Source organism: Pocillopora damicornis, chromosome 13 (assembly GCF_964200805.1).
Source record: "Pocillopora damicornis chromosome 13, jaPocDami1.2, whole genome shotgun sequence".
Lineage (NCBI taxonomy): Eukaryota > Metazoa > Cnidaria > Anthozoa > Scleractinia > Pocilloporidae > Pocillopora > Pocillopora damicornis.
The window spans coordinates 19,551,259-19,565,924 of NC_142682.1; the positions used below are offsets into that span (position 1 = coordinate 19,551,259).

Below are 14,666 nucleotides of genomic sequence, written 5' to 3' on the forward strand. Positions count from 1 at the left end.
ATTGAGAATGGTGAAGGCTTTGCCGTTTATTCATCAATCTGGCCGAATGGCGCGAAAGGCGAGAGACATATCAGCAGCTGATTGGCGATATCAAACACACGCGAAGACATATCGTATTTCATCACGTGTGTTGTTACGGCTTTAATAATATACATGGAAAAATTACTCAGTTCTGATTGGTTAAGATAAATGCAGTTTTCAGGTAATTCAGTGCAGAAGAGAGTTAATTCAGTGCAGAACAGGGTTAATTCAGTGCAAAGAAAGAAACAAATCAGACATTTAATAATTTTAAATCGCACCTAGAATGAGATAATGTGTTTTCCGTCAATGCCGTGCGGGACCGATTAAGCAACCAAAGAGCCGAAAAATCTATCTCACTATTGCCTCCTTTACGCGGTTTTAAAATGGCATCACTCAATATTAATCAATTAACAACACATATAGACGAGCTAAGAATCCTATTAGCAAACAATGATATCGATATTGTTTCCATAAATGAAACGAAACTGAACGAGAGTATTCGAGATCATGAAGTTCATATTTCGGGATACGAAAAATAACTCAGAAATAATTCGCCGCGATAGACTTACAAAATCCGGCGGAGGGGTATGCTTCTATGTAAAAACCTCAATCAACTTTACTGTACGAAATGACCTACATATGGATGCATTAGAAAATCTTTGCTTGGAAATCCATAAGCCAAATTCAAAATCTTTTGTGATTGTTACTTGGTACAGACCACCTGACTCTCCTATTGGCATTTTTTCACCTTTTGAATCCCTAATTGGAAAATTGGATAGTGAAAATGTAGAATCTTTTGTACTGGGAGACATGAACTGTGATATGATCACTACTCGATATGACAATGACGTATCCAAATTAAGGAGTATTGCTGATGTCTACGGACTCGAGCAGCTCATCTCTGAACCAACGATAACACCCACCTCTTCAACTGTAATTGATTTAATCTATACCAACTGCTCAGATAAGATCGTTTGTTCGGGAGTTTGTCACGTCGGGATAAGTGATCATAGCATGGTGTATGTATATAGAAAACTTGCCCAGAACGGAATGTCTAATGGACATAATTCTATTACATATAGAAATTTCCGAAATTACGATCGTCAAAATTTTCGTTATGACATCCTATCTCAATGTTGGGATAATGTATATGAGTCTTCCAACCAAAACGTGATGTGGCAGCAATGGAAATGTACATTTCTAGCTATTGCTGACAAACATGCCCCACTGAAAACGATGCGTGTTCGTACAAGGAGTTCTCCATGGATTACCTCTGAATTGAAAGACTCTATGCATAATAGAGACATATTAAAAATCAAAGCTAGCAAGACAAATGATCCTAACGATTGGGCATTATTTAAGAAACAAAGAAATATAACCAATAAGTAAATACGCTCAGCTAAGCTAGTTTATTACCAAAATAGTTTTAATAAGCACACCAGCGACTCCCGAAAGACCTGGCAGACTATAAACGAGCTAACCTTTCGAAAATCTGGGAAAACGTCAGTGGCGTCACTAAAAGTGAACGGATTAACGATAACTAATCCGTTGGAGCTATCAAACGAATTCAATAACCACTTTGCTAATATTGGTCCAAAACTTGCCAGTGAGATAAATTGCGATGGTGGTGGCTATCAAAGATATCTTACCGCTACAGATAAACGGTTTAAGCTCCAACCCACCGATCCAAATAAAGTATTTTCACTTTTAAATAAACTAGACAAGTCAAAGGCAACGGGCCTTGACAAAATATCTGCTAGGTTGGTCAGGGAATGTGCTGATCTTATTTGTGTACCGATATGTGATATTTTCAATCAATCTATTAACCAAGGGACGTTCCCAGATGACTGGAAATATGCAAGGGTTTCCCCTCTTTATAAACAGGGTGACCGCGGTGATGTAAACAATTACCGCCCAATATCGGTGATTCCAATAGTGGCGAAGGCGTATGAAAGGATAGTTTATGAACAGTTATATGCCTATTTGAAAGAGCACGATATTCTATGTCAAAACCAGTCAGGTTTTCGTGCTAATCATTCAACTGTAACAGCTTTGTTGGAAGCGACAGATTCTTGGGCATATGATATTGATAACGGGAAAATCAATGGAGTGATTTTTCTGGATTTGAAGAAAGCTTTTGACACTGTTGATCATCAGATTCTTCTATCGAAACTAAACTATTATGGTATACATGGCAAATCTTTCAAATGGTTTCAGTCATATCTAGAAAACCGCTCTCAAAAATGCTCTGTGAACGGGTCGCTTTCCAATAGCTACTCACTGACATGCGGCGTCCCTCAAGGGACCATCCTCGGTCCATTATTGTTCTTATTATATATTAACGATCTTCCAAATTGCTTATCAAATTGTAAACCAAGAATGTACGCTGACGACACGCACCTTACATATGCGGGCAGTAATCTTGAGAATGTTCAGTTTTGTCTAAACGAAGACCTGGCAAACGTTTTCAACTGGCTACAAGCAAACAAACTTACATTGAACATGACCAAAACCGAATTCATGCTAATAGTGTCGAGGCAGAGACTGAATACTCTCACAGCTTCACCAACAATTACAATGACTGCAATGAACAATACTCAAGTGAGCCAGGTTACAGCTACGAAATCGCTTGGTGTAATAATAGACGACAAACTCGATTGGCATAGTCACATCGAAAAATTAACCAAAAAGATCGCCTCTGGTATCGGGGCCCTAAAGCGAATTAGGCACCTGATCCCAGCATCAACCTTACATCTCGTTTATCAAGCCTTAGTAAAACCTCACTTTGATTACTGTGACATTGTTTGGGGTAACTGTGGGAAAACGCTACAAGATAAACTGCAGAAATTGCAGAATAGAGCAGCCCGTGTGTTGACATTCTCTAACTATGATGCTGATGCAACTGAGCTACTCGAGTTTTTAAGGTGGAAAAATCTTACACGCCAGCAGGAAATTCACAAAGCCACCATGATGTTTAGATGTCTGCACGGGCTAGCTCCAGAGTATCTGTGTTCAAAGTTTACGTGGCGTGACTCTGCTTATGACCTCAGGGACTCTGAAAATAAGCTCAATGTTCCCTTACCGCGCACTAATTATTACCGAAAAAGTTTTAGCTACAATGGCGCCACATTATGGAACAGTCTACCATGCGATATACGGAACACAGAGTCTCTGGGGGTATTTAAACGTAAGATCAATGACATTCTTTAAGTCTAACGCACGGCACTCACGGAAAACAGCTTTTGGTGTTATGGTATATAGTTTGAGTTTTAAATATTCTAGCGTATGTGATATGTATTTTTTAGGCTGATGAATTGACCGTGTTTAAATAAAAAATAAAATGAAATGAAATGAAATGTCTGACTCGACTTTCGAAAACTTGAAAGCGTCTTTGTCGAGTTTTAAGATCAAATAAATTCACAACCGTGTATAATTCTGTGTTTACATGTACTTTATTAGTAAAATTGTACAATAAAAACACAAGCGACCCGTGCTCAAATCTCACCGATCATACTAACTGTCACATCTAGAACAACGCACCTGGGCAAAACACTTTTTATCTCCTGCAATTATAATGATTTATTCCTGACGCATGCACGAACAGTGGCCTATTTACATCTTTGTGACAATAAGACTAAATGAGGCAGTTCGTGGCTACCACGCGCGACGAACCATGAAACATTTCCTCTCAACAGTGATAGTTGAGCGGAATAACAGAGTTGTGGAAAGACTGGATTGAGTAATGGTGTCCGCGAGTTGGTTGTCGGCGAGTTGACATGTCGACGAAGTGATCGATAACCGTCGGAAAAGACGAGTCACTAATTAACTAGCTCGTCTTCTAAGACTTTTACAATATTGAAGCAATTTTTTTCTTTGAGTGTCTTGCAAAAGCTGTAAACTTGTAAATCCGGTTTAGATGCCTGTAGAAAGTCCATAACCTGCGTTCCAGGGTCCTGTTTAGTCTCCAAATTTTTCACTAAATCCTTATTCATTCCGTAGTGATGAGCTACTTCCCTCCATCCACCAACACCTGGAGCTGTATTCTCAAGAAGCACAGCAACTTGATTTTTGTATCAAATTCGAGCTCTCGTAGAGTCTTTAATTCTGTTGGGAAAATAATACGATATTCAGTGCCAAACAACAGCTACAGAAGAAGGAACCAAACACAAAAATGGAATCATATGTCCAGCTGTGAGTCAAAGAGAGAAATTAGACCCTAAAAGGAATGCAATCCCAGGCCTAAAGTCTCCAAAATATCGCGAGTCGTGACTGAGAGTAGGGGCTGTAGTAAGGAAAATTTCCATGTTTACAATCTGAGAACGGTTCACCAAAAGTTCTGCTTTTACACCGGGCCTGAGTTGAGGGAAAAAAACCGCAACAGAAAAACCACCGAGAAAACAAATCAGAAAGAGAACAAGGGCCCGAAGGGATGTTAGAGGGAGGCCTTAAGATTGCCGTAAGGATGTTAGAAGGGGGTCTTAAGGTTCCCATGCCCCCTCTTCATTTGTGAGAAGTTTTTAAAAAAAGGTAGAGCAGCAGTATAAGCTACTTCACGTAAAGCGAACACGCGGGCGTGCAGAAATTCGTGACGGTATTACTGCTTGTGCAATAGGAAACGAAGTAAAATAAAGCGTGAATATCGGCAGGACATTCTTTCTGAGAAATTCTAGCTTTGTCCCTAGTGATTACTCAAATACACAACCCTCCATGAAACCTTATGTGAGACAAAGATTGCCCGTTAGCCCGCTGGACAGCAGGTCGAGAGGATCGCGTTTGAGACCTAGCTGGGTCAATATTTTGGGTTCTTGGGCAAGTCAAATCACTCCCACAGTGCCTCTCCATCTAGGAGTATAAGTGGGTATCAATGAATTGACTAAGTGCATAAGTGCAGGAGGGGGGGGGGGGGTGGGAGTAACATGCCATCGACCAGCATCCCATCCAAGGGAGAGAAGCAACACTATCAATCGCTTCACGTTACACACACCAGCTGAGAAAAACTCCGGGTAAATGAGCCCCTTGGCTCCAGGAAGGAATTTACTTTTTCTTTCACATACCCAGATCGCTGGCTTATTAACCTGTGTTTCATTAAAAAAAAAAGGCACAACAATAATTCTCACTTTTTCCAAGGCCTGGAGTAACGATCAATTCTGCGGGTTCTGACTTAACCGGTTCCATTCCTGTGTCACCTGAACGAGAAACCTGGCATCTGTACAACCCGAAATCTTGTATTCTAACCCATTGACACCTTAACCGCCCGTGCCGCGTGGGGGACTTGCGCGAAAGACGCTTTCCCCCCTAAATTTTCCCCTACTAAGCAGAATTTTGTCTCCAGACTTCCTCTGCTGTTAGAGGATCTATAAACCAATCAGAATCCGTTTTTGAGCAGTTATATTGATAACTTTAGGGGGTAGTACAGAGGCGTCATTTTATGCGTTCACAAGAAATGATCAACTACAAAGAAATGGCATACGCGCGGCCGACTTTCAATATTTTCAAGTCGGATTTTCTGTTCCTTTCCCACAATTTTAGACCTTCTGGAACACAAAATGAAAAGGAAAAATGCTATAGAATAATCTGCTCGAAAAATAATGGACATCACGGTCTTAAAGGCGACACAATAAGCTTTCGAGTCGACAACACTACAATTCTCTAAAGCAATGCGAATTAGGGCCGTAAAGCGAAAACCAAACTATCGGACTTCAAGCGAGGCCTAGAGACATTATGAAGATTCAAAGGCACGGTAAATATCACGTGTGAGTAATGAGATGTCCAAAAAGTATTGTTTAATTGAAGATTTTGTGTTAAAACGTAGAACTTTCAGTATTTTCAACACAACGCTGCGCAATATTCTAGCCGTGAAGTCAAGTAAACATCGATCTAAGCATGATGAATTCTACTTCGTGGGTTTCGCACACGTAAGAAATTCGTACGTTTTTCGGTTCTAACAGAAAACCAAGAACTGTTTTGAATAAAGCTTTCTTCCTGAAACGTTCCTTGGTCAGGTTTGTCTTTCTCCTCATTTATAATTTCCATGTAACATGAGATCTCTCCACACACTGATAAATTTGCATATTCACTTTGAAATCCGATCCGCATACTTTTTTTGGACACGTGCGCAAAAATTTACTGATTTTTATCTTTTATCTTGATTTTAGAGTAAAAACTTAATATGCATCTATTGCTTTCCTCGTTGATAGTAAGTTATTTAAATGGTCTTCTTTCACGTGAGCTTGTTTTTGGGAAAAAAAAATTTGTCAAACTTTACTGCGCATTGTGTTTACTTTTCCGGTTTCTCCAAAATTTTAACTTTTGGGTAGGCACGTGTTACACGTAGGAGTCCAAGAGGAGAGTGTCCGAGGTTTTTCCCTCAAGTCCTTGAGTTCCACCAGGTACCTCACATTTGCATGAGAATTCCACACGCAATCCTTCTTTTTGTTTTTGATGTTTAGGGTGCTGGATAATTTTTATCTGCCCTATAGTCAATAATACAAAACATTTAGGAGAGACTAATGTTCTTTACAATATGGAATCGGGTATTTAAGGTTCATTTAAAAGCAAGGAATCATAGTTTGACACATAGTTTGGCTATGTTTTATGTATATGATATGAAGTTACAAACCATCCTGCTGCCTGGATAAATCAGGTGTTCCCTTAGGTGACACACGAGGTGTTCCAGCGTTGGAATGAGCATAACCAGGTTCAGTCCAGAGAAAACTGGGTGAAGTGTAGTGCCACTGGAAACTTGTGTAGACTCATGGTTGTATTTTCCACTTTCTGTGATGGAAAACATTTGGGAACATTAAATAATGTATGTTTCTAGTTATGCCCCCTCTCCATTTGCGAGAAGTTTTAACTGAAGGTAGAGCAGCAATATAGGCTATTTCACGCAAAGACAAGTGGGGGGGGGGGGGGTGAAATGGGATTGACCAGCATCCCTGGGGGAGTAGCAGCACTCCCAATCTTTTCATGATACAGACACCAGCTGGCAGGGTAGATGAGCCCCTTTGCTTGATTAAGGAATTTACCTTTTCTTTCACATACCCATATCAGTGGCTCATTGATTTGTGTTTCATATAAAACAAAAAAAAGAACAAACAAAACAAAACAATAATTCTCACTTTTTCCAGGGCGTGGAGTAACATTCAATTCTGCGGGTCCTGACTTAACCGGTTCCATTCTTGTGTCACCTGAACAAGAAACCTGGCATCTGTACCACCCAAAATCTTGCATTCTAACAGAATCCAAAAGGAGAGTGTCCGAGGTTTTTCCCTCAAGTTCTTGGTCATCTTTGAACCACTGGTACAAAACTTGAGTTCCACTAGGTACCTCACATTTGCATGAGAATTCCACATGCAATCTTTCTGTTTGTTTTTGAGATGTAGGATGCTGGATAATTTTTATCTGCCCTATAGTCAATAATACAAAACATTATGGAATTGAGTATTTGAGGTTCATTTAAAAGCAAGGAATCATAGTTTGACACATAGTTTGGCTATGTTTTATGTATATGATATGAAGTTACAAACCATCCTGCTGCCTGGATAAATCAGGTGTTCCCTTGGGTGACACACAAGGTGTTCCTGCGTTGGAATGAGCATAACCAGGATTCAGTTCAGAGACAACTGGGTGAAGTGTAGTGCCACTGGAAACTTGTGTAGACTCATGGTTGTATTTTCCACTTTCTGTGATGGAAAACATTTGGGAACATTAAATAATGTATGTTTCTAGTTAAAGTATACATCAATGGCAAGCCTTACATCTCAACATTATCAATATTGCATCATGCCTGCTGTTTGCAACTATGCATACCCTTCAATGAGGAATCAGGTTACACAGGGACTCCACCTTTGTAGTATAAAATTAGATTTGAGAGATACAAAACAAGTGAAAATTGTTGTGTTGACATAATACCTGCTGTTGAGCGCATGCTTATTGGATCGTACGTAATCACGTGATCATTGACTTAACCTATATTATTATGAGTGAAACCTGTATATAGTGATTTTGAATTAAAGAAGTTGATTGCAGCAAGTTGTCTCGCGTGCTCCGTATAGTGGAACTGAATCTTTTAGTCGGTTAGAACACGACAACTGGCGACGAGGATGACTACCATAGGATCGATAGAATCCTACGACCCAGCGAAGGAGGACTGGAATTCGTATGCTGAACGATTTGAGCAATACGTTATAGCGAACGAGCTGAAAGACGAAAAGAAGATCGTAGCCGTGTTCTTGACGAGCGTCGGAAGCAAAAGCTACAACCTATTGAGGGACTTAAAGGCCCCAACCAAGCCTTCAGAATTCAAACTTGCAGAGCTGTTAAAAACGTTGAGCAACCACTTCCAACCGAAACCAATCATTATTGCGGAGCGTTTTCACTTTCACAAGCGTGATCAAGATGAAGGGGAAGGAGTGGCAGATTACGCCGCAGCATTAAAACGGTGCTCAGAGCGTTGCGAATTCGGGGAATTCCTCGAGCAAGCATTAAGGGACAGATTTGTCTGTGGTATGCGAAACAGGCAAATTCAAAAGAGGCTGCTAACTGAAACCGAGCTAACTTGGAAAAAGGCCCTTGAAACGGCCATAGCTATGGAGTCAGCAGAAAAGCAGGCAAACCATTTCCGACCAACGGCACCGCCCTCAAACATCAATGTGTTACCAGCACGTACGCAAAACAAGCAGGGCAGAAAGCCAAGGGAGCAAAAATCGTGTTTCCGTTGCGGTGGAAACCACACACCACAAACGTGCAGGTTTAAGGATCAAACGTGTCATTTCTGTCAAAATAAGGGGCACATCCAAAAGGTTTGCCGAAAGAAGGGAGCCGCTAAACAAGAGAGAGAAAATGCCTCAAAAAGGTCCAACCCAGTACACTACTTGGAAGACGAGCAAGGCGTAGCGGGAAACTTCAGCATTTTCAAAGTGGAGGACGAAACAGCTGAACCAGCGATCCTCATTCACATCACCATGAATGGCTCAAAGATCCCTATGGAATTGGACACTGGTGCAACTCTGTCGGTGATGTCAGAGGAAACGTGGAAAGAGACGTGTCCAACGGCAACACTCCAACAATCGAGCGCGAGGCTGTCAACCTACTCTGGGGAACCACTGACAGTCCTCGGCAAAGCAATGGTGAACGTTGAGTACGAAGGCCAAACCGAGAACCTGCCTTTACAAATCATCAAGGGAAGCGGCCCGAGTCTGTTTGGACGCAATTGGCTCTCCAAAATTAGACTCAATTGGCCTACAATCAAGAAGATAAGTAATGAACTTGATAGAGTATTAGATAAACATCCAGAAGTATTTAAGGATGAATTAGGAACACTGAAAGATGTAAAGGCTCAATTATTTGTTAAACCCGAAGCCATACCCAAATTTTATAAGCCTAGACCAGTGCCGCATGCAATTAAGGGCGCTATCGAGCGAGAGCTTGATCGGCTAGAGAATATGGGAGTGTTAGAGAAAGTTCGCTTCTCTAATTGGGCAGCGCCCATAGTACCCGTAGTGAAATCAGATGGGGGCGTAAGGATTTGTGGGGACTATAAAGTGACCGTTAACTCCACTTTAGAAGTAGATCAACATCCGCTCCCAAATCCCGAGGAGTTGTTTGTTGCATTGAGCGGCGGAGAAAAATTTACGAAGCTAGATTTATCGCGCGCCTATCAGCAAATATTACTGGAAGAGAACTCGAGGGAATTTGTAACGATTAACACTCACAAGGGATTATATAGACCTACTAGACTACCTTTTGGCGTTTCCAGCGCAAGCGCTATTTTTCAGTCTAAAATCGAGCAAGTATTGCAAGCAATACCAATGGTCGTTTGCCGAGTAGATGATATTTTGATATCAGGCAAAAACGATCAAGAACACGTTAGTAATCTCAGCGAGGTGCTGACAAGGCTGGAAACCGCAGGCTTAAGATTGAAGCTAAGCAAGTGTAAGTTCATGCAACCATCAGTCGAGTATCTAGGGTATCGAGTCGATGCGAGCGGGTTGCACGCGATTGAGAAGAAGGTTCAGGCAATCCGTGACGCGCCGGCTCCTGAGAATCAACAACAACTTCGATCGTTTCTCGGAATGGTTAACTACTATTCTAAATTCATAAGCAATTATTCAATGATAACGCATCCCTTGAATGAGCTATTGCGTGACGGAATCAAATGGAAATGGTCGAAATCGGAAGAGGACGCGTTCGCAAAACTTAAAGACAAATTAGCGAAGGCCCCAGTTTTGGTGCATTATCAGAACAGTTTGCCTCTTAAGCTAGACACTGACGCATCGCATTATGGTGTAGGGGCGGTAATTTCACACGTATTTCCGAACGGCGAGGAAAAACCAATCGCTTTCGCGTCGCGCACGTTGAACAAGAGCGAGAGAAATTATGCGCAAATCGAGAAAGAAGCCCTCAGTATAATCTTCGGAATTAAGAAATTTCATCAATATCTGTATGGACGAAAATTTTCGTTGGTAACCGATCACAAGCCTTTAGTGACGTTGCTAGGTCCGAAAACCGGTATTCCAACCCTAGCTGCCGCGAGACTGCAGAGATGGGCAATTTTGTTGTCGGCATACCAATACGAAATAGAGTATCGGTCAACGCTGAAACACGCGAACGCAGACTGTTTAAGCCGATTGCCGTTGCCTGTTGGAGACAACTCAGAGGAATTCGATGAAGTTAAGTTGATAAATTCCTTACAAATTGGATCCTTGCCATTAACCGCAGGGCAGATCCGAAAGGCCACACGGGCAGACCCAGTGTTGTCCAGAGTAGTTGAGTATACAATGACAGGATGGAGCGATGACGAAAATTCGGCTGTCCGCGCGTACTATCAAAGACGGAATGAACTCACCGTAGAAGAAGGTTGTTTGTTGTGGGGAATCCGCGTTGTAATTCCGAGTTCTTTGCGAGAACGGGTGTTGCAAGAATTGCATGAAGGGCATCCTGGAATTGTGCGGATGAAGTCACTCGCACGACTCCATGTGTGGTGGCCCAAATTAGATCAATCCATCGCTTCCGTAGTTCGTGATTGCGCTAAGTGCCAATTAACACGAAATAAGCCGCAAACCGCACCACTGCATCCGTGGGATTGGCCGGACAAGCCATGGCAGAGAATTCACATCGACTTCGCTGGTCCGTTCATGAATAAAATGTTTCTTGTAGTAGTCGATAGTCACTCCAAATGGCTAGAAGTAGAAATAATGCCTGGCGTGACCAGTGAGTCAACAATCGAGAAACTACGAAATATGTTTGCTCGATACGGGGTACCGATGCAATTAGTGAGCGACAACGGTCCTCAGTTTACCTCGCGAGAATTTGAAAATTTTGTGAAACAAAATGGAATTAAACACACGCTAATCGCACCGTATCATCCGAGATCAAACGGACAGGCGGAACGGTTCGTTCAAACTTTCAAGCAATACTTCAAAACTGAAGAAAGTTCGTCAATAACGCAGAGCTTGGCGAGGTTTCTATTCAGCAATCGAACGACGCCTAGTAGCGTGACAGGCCAAGCACCGGCTGAATTGTTTTTAAAACGCCGACCGAGAACTAGATTGGACCTACTCCGTCCAAACTTAGGTCGCAAGATTTTCGACAGACAAGCGTACGACAAGGCAGAATATGACCGCAAATCGAAAGAACGTGAATTTTCGATCGGAGAAGAGGTATTAGTCCAAAACTTTCGAGGTGAACCAAGATGGTTAGACGCCACTGTAGTTGAACGCACGGGTCCAGTGTCGTATAAAACACAAATCGGAGAGCAAGTGTGGAGACGGCACGTAGACCAAATGCGTGGCAAGAGTTACCACCACACCTCTGAAACAAGTGTGAAAGCGCCGATACCACTTGTTCCAAACCAGAACTACGAAATGCCACAGCCCGAATCCCTGCCGGAACACTCCGAAGTTGGAAAGGGAGAAAATGAACCGGGCGAGAGCGCGCATAAAGGAGCGTCAAACAGGGAGAGCGCAAACCTATCACCGAACGCCGACCAACCCGCTCGTTACCCCAGTCGTACCCGCAAGCCTCCAATTCGTTTAGGTTATGACGAATAATGTTTACACACTTAGGTTAATCTCGTAAATAAGTATGGGGGAATGTTGTGTTGACATAATACCTGCTGTTGAGCGCATGCTTATTGGATCGTACGTAATCACGTGATCATTGACTTAACCTATATTATTATGAGTAAAACCTGTATATAGTGATTTTGAATTAAAGAAGTTGATTGCAGCAAGTTGTCTCGCGTGCTCCGTATAGTGGAACTGAATCTTTTAGTCGGTTAGAACACGACAAAAATGTAACAAAGTGCACTCATCATCTAAGATGGCCACATATCATTAATGGATCACTCTAAGGCTATCATACAGTGTTTTAAATTTATGGTGCTGAATAATTATTTAGGACTCAGAATTGCAAGGGAAAATTAATGATAGCGTAATGTATTCAGTATCTCTTCATAGCTTTGACTTGGCACCTTATGTGTTAATCAGTAGCTATTGAATTCTTACGTGTTGGAGTTGTCCGATTACTGTTGTCAAGCTGAGGGTCTGCACGTCCATTTATGTGAATCATTGGTTGGGCCTCATGCTGCTTAATACCCTGCTCAGGATTGGTGTCCACTGACAGGTTATTTTGACCAGCATTTCTTCTTTTAAGTAATACTGCAACAAGTAAAATTATTACACCAACAAGTGCACCAATACAAATATACAAGATGTAAATTGGCTTAAATTTTCCTGAATCTCCAGTATTGCTGCTAATTGAAGGTTTTATGGTAGGACCACAGTTTGTATCCATTCGTAGGCTGCAGTGTCTTTTTTCAAGGCCATGTCTTACACATTCTGCTTGTATCTCATCTTTTCCATCAGAACAACAATGAGAACACTCATGACATGCATGCGATGCATCCTAAGCATTATAGTAATAACCATATTCACAAGTTCCACTGCATTTGGTGTTTGTATCACTTGTGCAGGATGTTTTTACAATCTCATGTTCTGCACAGTGCTGACATATATAACAAGGAGAAGAGTCATAAGTGTCAGAATATGTTACTCCATCATGGCAACGCTGGCAATAAGTTTCATTCACAGGGCTTATAACAATACTTCCACATTTTGGTTCCAGCCCCCATCCCTCATTGCAGACTCCACAAGGCTGACATTTTTCAAAGTTTCCATCAGCACTTTTAACAGTGTATTGCTTTCCGTGACATATTTTATTACTTTCACAGAAATCTCCCTAACAGAGCAAAAAGAGCATAATCAAATTAAATGGGTTTAAAACCTAAAACTATAAACTGTCGCCCACAATTTGTTTCACTCAGAGATGATGGGTAGAATGCGAGAAAAAATAATTTTCACCCTTCTAAGTCACAAGATTTTCACACTTCTAAGGCACAAGATTTTTCTTTACTGGGAGTTCCAGGACCTTTCATAGAGGGCCTAGTAATTTAATAACATTCACCAAGATCTCTCAAGGTGTCTCAAACAGCTCAAACATATTTTTGTATCCTATTTTCTCTCTTGAGTATGAGGTTCAAACGAAATTACATTGATCATCTACTCTTAGAATTTTCTTTCTGAGTTCAGGAAACAAGTAGGCCTTTCTAATCTCAGAGGGATGTAAAAGTACGTCCAAACATGTCTGGTAGTAACAGACATGATAGGAAAGGCCCTAGCTAGGTGAACACAACCATCCTTCAGTTAATATGTGTTTTCTCCTTCCCTTTTCCACACGGTAATTTTTCCTTTCACAGACTTCATTCGATTAAACTATAGTTTACATACTACCTTACACTACAGTAATTCATAATCACAAACGTCTACAAAGAAGTAACAACAATTTTTTTCTAGCAGGATGACGTTTACTCGAACGTAGTTGAAACACGTCAGCTCAACGTACAAAATAACTGTTAGCGTGTTTGTTGATTACTCAGCAGGTCACGCTTTAATTACTAGACTAAACTGACAGGCACGGAAATAATTTTACTAACTTGCAAACAAACGCCGAAGATCAATAAACAAATCGATAACGTCGCTTGCATATCTTTTCTTGGATAATTCCTCGTGTAGCTGGGTTGCTAAAGAGAGAACGAGAAAGAGCGAAAGGAAACAATTTTGGATCGCAACATTATGTTATATAACTATAGAAATATCAATTACCTTTCATTGACGAGCCGATTAACATGCAGAAGCGAAAAGGCTCGATCACTCCGTAGAGTGGTTGGAGATGGCTGTTACGAACCGATACACCACGCTGAATTCTCTCCCTAAACTACAGCGCTTATTCTTACACTTAAAATAGTAGCATTTAGCAAGTGAAATGTTAGTTATAGATGATATGGTGAAAGAACCATCAGTCAGAGTACTTGTCGAAACACACCGAACAATAAGATCTCACCAGCAAACGTACGTCAGCATTAATCATTAATCAACTATCTTCACAACTCCATTTCCCAATGAAATTTTCCAAAAATACAGAATGGATTACACGAGTGGCAAAAGAAAGGAGCAGCCCTCTAACCTTGGAAAACTCCAATAAAGCGTAACGTCTTTTAGAGGAGGGACAACAGTGCTAAAAATAGAAATAAACTTACTTAATGACGTCATAGCACGGAAGAGCACAGGCGTCAATGCTAGCCGGCT

General features: G+C 41.3%; 1 pseudogene across 1 annotated transcript; it reads right to left on the minus strand.

Moving 5' to 3' along the window:
* Window positions 1–3,465: 3,465 nt before the first annotated feature.
* LOC149035846 (uncharacterized) lies at window positions 3,466–14,615 on the minus strand (annotated as a pseudogene). The gene is made up of 6 exons (XR_016182208.1): window positions 14,422–14,615; window positions 14,015–14,101; window positions 12,528–13,260; window positions 7,548–7,703; window positions 6,908–7,427; window positions 3,466–4,095 (listed from the first exon to the last, which is right to left on the minus strand). The product of XR_016182208.1 is annotated as an uncharacterized LOC149035846 (transcript).
* Between the last annotated feature and the right edge of the window lie 51 nt (window positions 14,616–14,666).